At 37.4% G+C, this 10,225-nt stretch overlaps 1 pseudogene; it reads right to left on the reverse strand.

Moving 5' to 3' along the window:
* Window positions 1–641: 641 nt before the first annotated feature.
* Atp5pf-ps2 (ATP synthase peripheral stalk subunit F6, pseudogene 2) lies at window positions 642–9,436 on the reverse strand (annotated as a pseudogene).
* Window positions 9,437–10,225: the final 789 nt, after the last annotated feature.

Here is a 10,225-nt window from a genome sequence, read left to right on the forward strand (position 1 = left end):
TTTCTGTATATTAAACCATCCCTGCATCCCTGGGATGAAGCCAGCTTGATTATGATGGATGATTGTTTTGAATTGTTTTTGGGTTTGGTTTGCAAGAATTTTATTGAGTATTTTTGCATCGATATTCATAACGGAAACTGGTTTGCAATTCTTGCTCTTTGTTGGGTCTTTGGGTGTTTTAGTTATAAGCATAATTGTGGCTTCAGAAAATAAATTGTGTAGTGTTTCTTCTATTTCTTCTATTCTGTGGTATAGTTTGGACGGTATTGGTATACGGTCTTCGATGGAGTTATGATAGAATGCTGCACTGAACCCATTTTATCCTGGGTATTTTTCAGTTGAGAGACTTTTAGTAACTTCTTTTATTTCTTTAGACGTTATGGGAATGTTTAGATGGTTTATTTGATCCTGATTTAATTTGATATCAGGTATCTGTCTAGAATATTTTCCACTTGATCCAGATTGTTCAGTTTTGTTGATTATTGGCTTTTTTAGTAGGATCTGATGATTTTGTAAATTTTCTCAGATTCTGCTGTTATGTCTCCCTTTTCATTTCTTAACTGTAAAGTGAATGTTTATTTGAATATTTTAGTTTAGTTTTACTACTAATTTATTAGAAATTGCCACATGGTATATGTTCCTCAAGACTGGGGTTTGTCAATGACTTCAAATTTGGGATCCTCAAAGATGAAGGTAGGAAACTTATCCATCTCTCCTTTACCAACATTTCTTTAAGGTTAAAAAGCTCTCTGTCCAGATATTGGTGATACTCTGGGCCAGTATCAACAGGTCCTCCAGATGTCTGTTGCTTTGTTTTGACCTCTTTAATCTTGTCCATGAAGTTTCTGTACAGGAACAAGTTCCTTATTAAACACCACAGCTGTAACACCAATGTTCCTCCTCAATTGCACAGAGACTACTGTACAAAGGACAGAGGAGAGCCTGAAGATCCTCGAAACGATCTTGGTTTAGTCGGTGGTACTTGCACTGAGTCCCAAGTTGTTAGAGTCACCAACGCCACTACTGTTCAACTCCTCCCTTTCATTTTGTTAATTTGAATACATTCTCTGTGCCCTCTGGTTAGTCTGGTTAAGGGTTAATCTGTCATGTTGATTTTCTCAAACAACCAGCTCCTAGTTTTGTTGTTAATTTGTTTAGTTCTTTTTTGTTTTCACTTGGTTGATTTCAGCCCTGAGTTTAATTATTTCCTAAATCAGTGTATTTGATTCTTTTTTTTTCTAGAGCTTTTATGGGTGCTGTCAAGTTGTTAATGTATGCTCCCTCTAGTTTCTTTTTGGAAGCACTCAGAGTTATTAGTTTTCCTCTTAGCATTACTTTCATTGTATCCCATAATTTTGGGAATCTTGTACCTACATTTTCATTATATTCTAAAAAGTTCTTAATTTCATTTCTCTTTTTTTATTTCTTCCTTGACAAAGCTATCATTGAGTAGAACATTGTTCAACTTCCATGTGTATATGGGCTTTCTGTGTTTTTTGTTGTTATTGAAGAGACAGCCTTTGTCTGTAGTAAGATGATATGATACATGGGATCATTTACATCTTTTTGTGTTTGTTTATGCCTGTTTTGTGACTGATTTTATGGTCAATTATGGAGAAGGTACCATGAGGTGCTGAGAAGAAGCTATATTCTTTTGTTTTAGGACAAAGTGTGCTAAAAATATCTGTTAAATCCATTTGGCGGAAAATTTGTTAGTTTCTCTATGTCTCTCTTTACTTTTTGCTTCCATGATCTGTCCATTGATGAGAGGAATGGTATTGAAATCTCCTACTATTATTGTGTGGTGTGCAATGTGTGCTTTGTGCTTTAGTAAGGTTCATTTTATGAATGTAGGTGTCCTTGCATTTGGAACAGAGGGACTCAGATTTGAGAGTACTTCTCAGTAAATTTTTCCTTTGATGAATATGAAATTCTTCCTCTTCTTTTTGAAAACTTTTAATGGAAAGTCAATTTTGTTTGATATGAGAATGGCTACCCCAACTTGTTTCTTAGGACAATTTGCTGAGAAAATTGTTCTCTAGTCTTTTACTCTGGGGTAGTGGCTGTCTTTGTCACTGAGGTGTGTTTTCCTTATGCAGCAAAACGCTGGGTCCTCTTTAAGTATCCAGTCTATTAGTCTATTTCTCTCTATTGGGAAATTGAGTCCTTTGATGTTAAGAGCTAGTAAGGAAAAATAATTGTTGTTTCCTGTTATTTTTGTTGTTTGAGGTGTAACTATGTTTGTGTCTCACTTCCTTTAGGCTTGATGCAAGAAAATAAATTTCTTTCTTTTCTCCGGTTGAAATTTCTCTCCTTCGGTTAGAGCTTTCTCTCTATTATTTTTTGTAGGGCTGAATTTCTGGAAAGTTATTGTGTAACCTTGTTTTTTTATGGAATATCTTGGTTTCTCCATGAATGTTGATTGAGGGGTTTGCTGGATACTGTAGCCTGGGCTGGTATTTGAGTTCTCTTAGCGTCTATATGACTTCTGCCCAGGATCAGTCTCTGGTGAGAAGTCTGGTTAATTATGATAAGTCTGCCTATATATGTTACTTAACCTTTTTCCTTTACTGCTTTTAATATTCTTTGTTTTGTGCATTTGGTGTTTGGACTATTATGTGACAGGAGGAATTTCTTTTATGGTCCAATCTATTTGGAGTTCTGTAGGCTTCTTTTATGTTTGTGGGCTATCTCTTTCTTTAAGTTAGGGAATTTTCCATCTATAATTTTGTTGAAGATATTTAGCATCCTTTTAATTTGGTAGTCTTGACTCTCTTTTATACTTCTTATTCTTGTTTGATCTTCTCATTGTGTCCTTGATTTTCTGGATGATTTTAGTTAGGAGCTTTTTGCATTTTACTGTTTTTTTTTTTTTTTTTTTTGGCAGTTGTGTCCATGTTTTCTATGGTATCTTCTGCCCTCAGAATCTCTCTTCTATCTCTTATATTATGTGTGATTCTTGCATCTATGACTCCTTATCTCTTTCTTAGGATTTCTGTCTCCAGGGTTCTCTTCCTTTGTATTTGTTTATCGTTTATATATCTATTTTTAAATTTTGGGTTGTTTTGTTAAATTCCTTTACCTGTTTGGTTGTGTTTTCCTGTAATTCTTTAAGGGATGTTTGTGTTTCTTCTTTAAGGGCATCTAAGTGTTTACCTCTGTTTTCCTTTATTTCTTTAAGGGAGTTTTTTATGTCCTTCTTAAAGTCCTCTATCATCATTATGAGGTGTGATGTTAAATCTTAACCATGTTTTTCCAGTGTTTTTGGATATTCAGTATTTGCTTTGGAGGGAGAACTGAGCTCTAGTGGTATGAAATAGTCTTGGTTTCTTTTCTTAGCTTCCTACACTTGCCTTTCACCACCAGGTTGTCTCTGGTGTTAGCTTGTGTTGTTCTCTCTGTTAGTGTCTTGATCTTTTTGTAAGCCTGCGTATCAGCACTCCTGTAGACCTGTTTATTAATAGCCAGATCTGTGTTCTGAGAGCTGTGTGACCACTCAGTTCTGGATGCAGGCAAAAACAAGAAGAGTCCTGTCCCAGACTTCTCCTTGATTTGTGTGTCTTGAGGACTGTAGGGGAGTCTCTCAGAGAAGAAGAGTTTGTCTTCCCTCTGCTCTCAGGTGTATCAGCCTCTGGTTTCGTCCCATGAAGAGCATTTTAGTGAAAAATAGCAATTTGAAAAAGGAAAAAAAAACATATAATATGTTTGGTTCAAGTGAAATTGACTTGACTCCTATTCAATAAGATAAATGTATTAAGAGAGTGATAATTTTTGGGCCAGACCTCACCCAGCTAAACTTTGTTCCACGCATGATGGAACACACCTTTAATACCAGGAGACTGAGGCAAGCAGATCTCGTGATTCCTAGGCCTACCTTCTTTACACCATGTTCCAAGTAGATAAACACTGCAATTCTGGCCTGTGGTACATGTTTTCATCCCAGCATTCAGGAGAGAGAGACATGCAGATCTCTGCGATCAAGGTTAATTATAGAGCAAGTTCTAGGATAGCAAATTTTAGGAAGTGAAGTAAATGAAAAACATAAAGCTGCTAATAATGCAGTAAGAAAAGAGGGTCATGTTCTAGTTGCAGAAAGCATCATAATTCTATAGATTCAGCCATGTGGATCTGGATTTAGAGTCAACAATATAAGGGATTCCTGTGACAATTGATGTCAGCTTGAACTAAGAAATTAACTGTGATTAGGAAGACATCATCATCCCTGTGAGAAAATCTGGAAAGTATTTTCTGAGATCACAATGAAGCTATGCTCCAGAGACAGCCAAGCTTTTACCTCATGATGACAGTGGAGTTGGTAATGTATAAGATTCATCCTGGTGGTGGTGGCTATAAAGAGAAAATGGAGAGTAGCTGAGACTTGGCACTGTGAGATTCCAGGGAGTATCATTGGTAAAGATGCAGTCTCAGTTTCAGTTGATTTCCAAAAACTGAAGGGAACGTGCAAATGAGTTAAAGAGGGTTTCCATGAAGAAAGCCTGTGAGAGATTATTGATAAATTATAGTTGCTGTGGAAAACTACAGTGAATTGGAGATGCCAGTACCATGAGATGATGAACAGCAACAACAGCAGCAAGGGGAAGTCAATCAGAGCATAGATATGTGCATCACAGACTTTACAACTTGAAGCTGTAACATTTAATGTGCCTTGGAGACCCCATAATATTTGAGAAGGGAAGCAATGGTATATCTGTTGAGGAAAGCTGCTAACCAGGAATGGAAGCTCACAAAAAGAATTGTTGTGCAGTCAACAAAAAATGTCAAAATTTCTAATTTTCAACATGGTTTTGACATCAGACATGGAGATGCAGAGTTTAGAGTTTATCCAGAGAGGTTTTTTCCCAGTATTTATTCACTATGAGATTATTTGATGTACATAGCATACATCATCTAATTTTTGATTTTTACTTTAAAGGCAACTAAACTTATGTAATTTAATGAATCTCAGAAAAGACTTTGATCTTTTGACTTTTAATATTGATGAGACTGATAAATACTCTGGAGACTCTTGTAGTTAGACTAAATATAATTTACATTATGCTATGTTTAGGTATGACCTCCATATACTCATATATTTAAATAAGCCTATGTGGACTAGGGCAAAAAATGTGTTTGTTTGGCCCAGAAAGTGGCAGTCTTTGGAGTTGTGACCCTGTTGGAGGAAGTGTGTCATTATTGGCTTGGGTTTGAGAGCTTCATCTTAGCTCCCTGAGGATGACAGTCTTGTTCTTTTTGGCTATAGAACAAGATGTTGCACTTTTTTCTTCTCTTGTGCCATGCCTACCTGGGCATTCCTATTCTCCTGTCTTAATGATAATGGACTGATTCTCTGAATCTGTAAGCTGGCACCCTTAAAAAATGTCCCAACAAAAGTTAGCTTAGTCATGTTGTTTGCTCTCAGAAGTAAAATCCTAAGACAGCCCTCAGGCTTGAATACTTGTTTCTGAGTTGGTTGATCTATTCTGGAAGGTTGTGAAATCTGTAGTAGATCTTGTATTGAGAGAGGGGTTATAACGTATATTAGTTATGGAAATTTAGGGTCACAGAACTTGTAGAATGAACCTTTCTCTCCATGTAAAGCTAATGTATTGGAACGGCTTACAATCTAGAGTCCAACTAATCCCACAATGGCTATAGAAAGTACAAAAATGTAATAATTTCTTAGTTGCACAAAGTTGGATGTTTCAGGTGGTCTTAAGTAATGGCGCCAAAGTGGCCACAGTACCGAGAATCAGGAGTAGGCCTGGTTAATTTTAAGAAAAGGCAGAGACTCTGATCATTTGTGCTAAGAGAATGCCAATGCTTTACTGAGCTTCACAGTACATATAACCCAAATTCACTGGGTGGAAAATCTCAGGAAGCACAGTGGAAAAATGAGTTTACATTCTCAGCAGGAAAACAGAAACTGAAACCAAGAACTGACATCAAAGATGTTAAAGTCCAGGTGTTACATCCCAGGCCCAAACAGAAAGTTCAGAATGTTCCTTTCTAAAGAGAAAGGGCTTTCAAATGCATCAGAAAGGCTCAGCAGTGGGTAAACACTGAGGGTCCCCAAGAGGGACCAACACTTCAGTATATGATGGAAGCCAGAAAAATTGTGATCCATTGTCAGTGAAGAAATCAATGAACTTACAGGTGGAGGAAACAGGCAAATAACAAAACCTTCATTGTTTGATCTCCTTATATAGCCTTCCATCAATAGTCATGTCCTAGATTGAAAGATAATCTTTCTACTTCAAAATTTGAATCAAAATCCTGGCAGCTGTTCAGTCCTGTAGGGAACATCAAACAGAACTCAACAGCTGAAAATCAGTCCTCTAGGCAGGCAGACAGCAGGCATAAACTGGTAGCTATTGTCCTCTCCTCAAGCAGGCAGACACCAGACAGGTATAGTTCAATTCTAAAGAAACTGATGGGCTCACTGACCAAAATAAGGGGAGATTGTGGAAGTAGCAAGCCACCATAGGAACCCCATAAGCAGTTATTTGGAGAGTTTCTCTTAATGGCTGCTTATTACAAGCTGAACTTAGCAATGCTAGGTAAGGTGAACCAATGCACGTGTATTGTTAGCAAAGAATAGTGAGGTGCAGCAAATCAAATAAATGCTCAGTGCTCAATTCCCAGTGTTGTGGGTCCCGATTTATACTCCTTATTTCCAAGGTTCTATCATGTGTTTGCTATATCAAATCATATTTTCACTTTTGTCTGCTTCAGGAAAACATTGTCTAACATATATGTTCCAGATAAATATCCCTTTACCTGTGTGTTCCAGCAGAATTTTCTTTGCTATAACTAACTTTCCAAAGAAACTAGAAGTATCCACTTTAGCAGAGGCAGTATGTAATTCCACCTATTACTACTTCAAATGACAAAGTGAAAGAAAGGAGCAGGTCTTGTAGTCATTGTGCAGTTGAATTGTGCTCTCTGGGCTGTTGTAGAGAAGCCAAAATATTTATTTTTCTTACTCATTTATTATTTATTAAATGTATATGCATTGAGATGATTCCTGCAGGTGGCATGGCAGGCAGAGAATAGATCTATAAAGAGCTCAGACTGAAAACTAACTTTAGCCTGACTTGCAGGATCAAATTTTGGGAGTCTGATATCATGCACATTATTCTCATATATTTAAATACCATATAATTTGGGGGAAAAGTTTCCTGGTGTTACACAATCTCCAGTCCACATGAAGGCACAATTGCAATGACATTTAACTCAAATATTTATTTCTTCAAAGAAGATGGATTCTTTCCATCGACTGCCTGTATTAGCTTAGTGACATAGGAAAGGACGTGGCATCGCTTCATTCATGGAGATAGCTTAAAAGTTGTTTGGGTTATTATCTACATCTAATCCTTGTTGAGGGAGTATGAGAGGGTTCCTGTTAATCCAAACACCGTAAGAGTTGTTTTGAATATTATTAATTTCTGTGCATCTGTTAATCCAAAGAAGGTAAGAGTTATTTGAATATTATTCATCTCTGAGTCTGGTTGTCGAAGCTTGATATGGCCTGGTGTAACAGATATTGCAAATTACCAGATTATTAATCACATCAATCCCCAGCTTTCCAGGTTCTTTGTCCTTTCCATGGAGTCAATTACCCTGCATGCTCCTGGATTCCATGAAGACATGTAGGGAAAAGGGCTTTTGTGCTACCAATCATGTATGTAGGTACAAATATGTATTAAGTGCATGTGTATATGTGAACATATGTGTAGAAGCCAGAGAGCAACTTTAAATTTGTCTTTCCTCAAGAGAAAACCACTTATTGGTTTTTTTTAGTTTTTTTTTTCAGACAGAGTTAAGAACTGGTTTGGTGTTCAACTAGACTATCTGGCAAGTGACTCACAGGAATATGCCTGGCTCTTACTCCTCAGTACTTGAGTCACATGTGTGTACTTGAACACCCATTTTGTTTTGTTTTAACATAGGTTCTGTGTTTGAACTGGGGTCCTAATGCTTGCTCAGCAAGTATTTTACAGAACAAATATAATTCTCTCCCCAGCCCTGCTTTTATTTATTTATGTAACATTGCTGATGGCCTCCAAAAGGAGATAAATTTATGTAGGGAAATATAACAAGGTTGTAATTAAAATATATTTCCATGTTTGTTCATGTTTGCAGAAGCTGGGTCAGGTGATTGATGTTGGATTGGAGGTTGGAGTAGTGTGTTCAGCAAGCAAATATGAGGTCTGCAGAGCCTATAATCTCAGGTTGGAGTACTTATTGTAGTCTTAAGATTGAGAACTGTGGAGTGTGCCAGTGACCTGGAAATATATAAATCATAGGGCTTCTGTTGAATAGTCCTGAGGATGGGTTCTTTCTTTTGAAAGTCCACATTCCCATCTGAGACTTGCTGAAATTAGATGAGTCCATACATATTGAACTAGGATATCCTGGTTTACTCTGAGCCTCTGACTTCAGTGGTAAAGACATCTAAAATGCAAAACGTGCTCCTTTGCACAAAACATCTGGGCACTAACTTTCTAGGGGATTTTCATGGGTACTAATTCTTGTCTCCTTAAAGATCATATGATTTGATTCTTAGTAGTGGATAGGTTATTAGTGGTGCCACTTTCTGCCACGCTACTATGTACAAAGAGTTCCAATCTTAGTTTCTATAGGCACCTCCCATTGCATATATCCAAGGATCCCCCTTGCAAGGTGGGCTGAATGGTTGCCACTTGATAGTGGATTCCTGCCTACCACTGACATGCTGAATTGTGTATTTTCCTTCAGAATCTAGGTAAAGTGTACAGATACTTGGCTGACTGCTTGCCATTGACTTGTAGTTGTCCGAGAACTTGTCTGTTACTAGCTCCCAGTTTACTCTGCTCTTACTAGGATATTTGAATCTTTTAATATTGATTGTGGCTTTTCAGGATGTGTGGGAATGAATTTCTGTGAAAGGTATTTAATTTTTTCTTATGTATATAGATTTGTGTTGTTTTGTGGTGTGTGTGTGTGTGTGTGTGTGTGTGTGTGTGTGTTTTGCATGAGTGTGAAGGTATGTCTTCCATGTGCGATGGTAAACATATTCATGTTCATTCATTCATTAGGGTAGACATTGTGTGAGTTCCTGGATTCCTTTGTAACTTATTCATTGAGGCAATGTTTTAAAATGAACCTCAGAGCTGCTGGAAAACCAGTTAGTCAAGAAAGCCAGTTTGTTCCTGGGGTACAATGCTGTCTGAATAACAGGTAGGTTGCCATGCCCATTCAGTCTTTCTCTTGATACAGGAATTTTGATCTCCAATCTACAAACTTGTGCCGCATGTACCATATTCACTAATCCATAAATCAGCTCATGAAAGAGGTTTTTCGGGCGAGTGGGAAGCCCTAGAGGGGATGCTACCTTGTGAGTATAGACAAGGTGAGAGATAGCTGGGGTGACTAAGGCTTTATTTTTTGTGTCCATGGTAACTGTGGCATCTAAATGGAAACATACCCCTCATAGGGGATGCTCATTTGGAGCTTGGTGTTGAGAGCACAGAGTGAACAAATATTCTGAAGACAGAGTGATAATGTGCCTGTGACCTTAAAATTTACTCAATGATCCAGAAACTTCAACAGTAAAGCCATTAATCACAATGCTGTCAGGTAAAAGAGAAAGAACGTCTTAGGATTCTCTTGGAACAAACTGCACACAATGCCTGTTTCAAATCCAAACGTCCTGGACTTCAATGGGTGATGCAATTTTTGTTTGCTCTCAGTGATACAACAAAGTGTCAGGGAGGGATCTGACCTGCTGAGATGAAATTGACTAATTTCTTCTGGGTTTGTAGCCTGGTCTTCCTTGCATGCTCGTAACACTTGTCTCACAGTTGAACCTTTTTCAGAGATTCAAAGGTAAGACAGTAAAATAATGTTAGAATAGGACAGCAGAGTCGGGAACTTAGCCTTACAATGAATGGCAGCCTTAGTAGTGTAGTAATGACTCTTTAATCATTCCTTCCTTTAATTTCTTCTGTCTTTGCTTCTGTCCTTTTTTACTACTTTCCTTTCTTCATTCTGAGTATGTTCTGTGTGTCATGTACATTCTTGTTTGTATGTCATACTTGCATATGAATATTTATGTACAGAAGCATATGGAATTTCAAAACTGATAAAAGATACATTAATTGATTACTCTGTACATAATTTTCTGCAGTGTGCTCACTTAACCCATAGTTCACCAATTTTATGTACCTAAGCTAAAACTCTTTCC

This window comes from Rattus norvegicus, chromosome 4, assembly GCF_021556685.1.
Source record: "Rattus norvegicus strain SHRSP/BbbUtx chromosome 4, alternate assembly SHRSP_T2T, whole genome shotgun sequence".
NCBI lineage: Eukaryota > Metazoa > Chordata > Mammalia > Rodentia > Muridae > Rattus > Rattus norvegicus.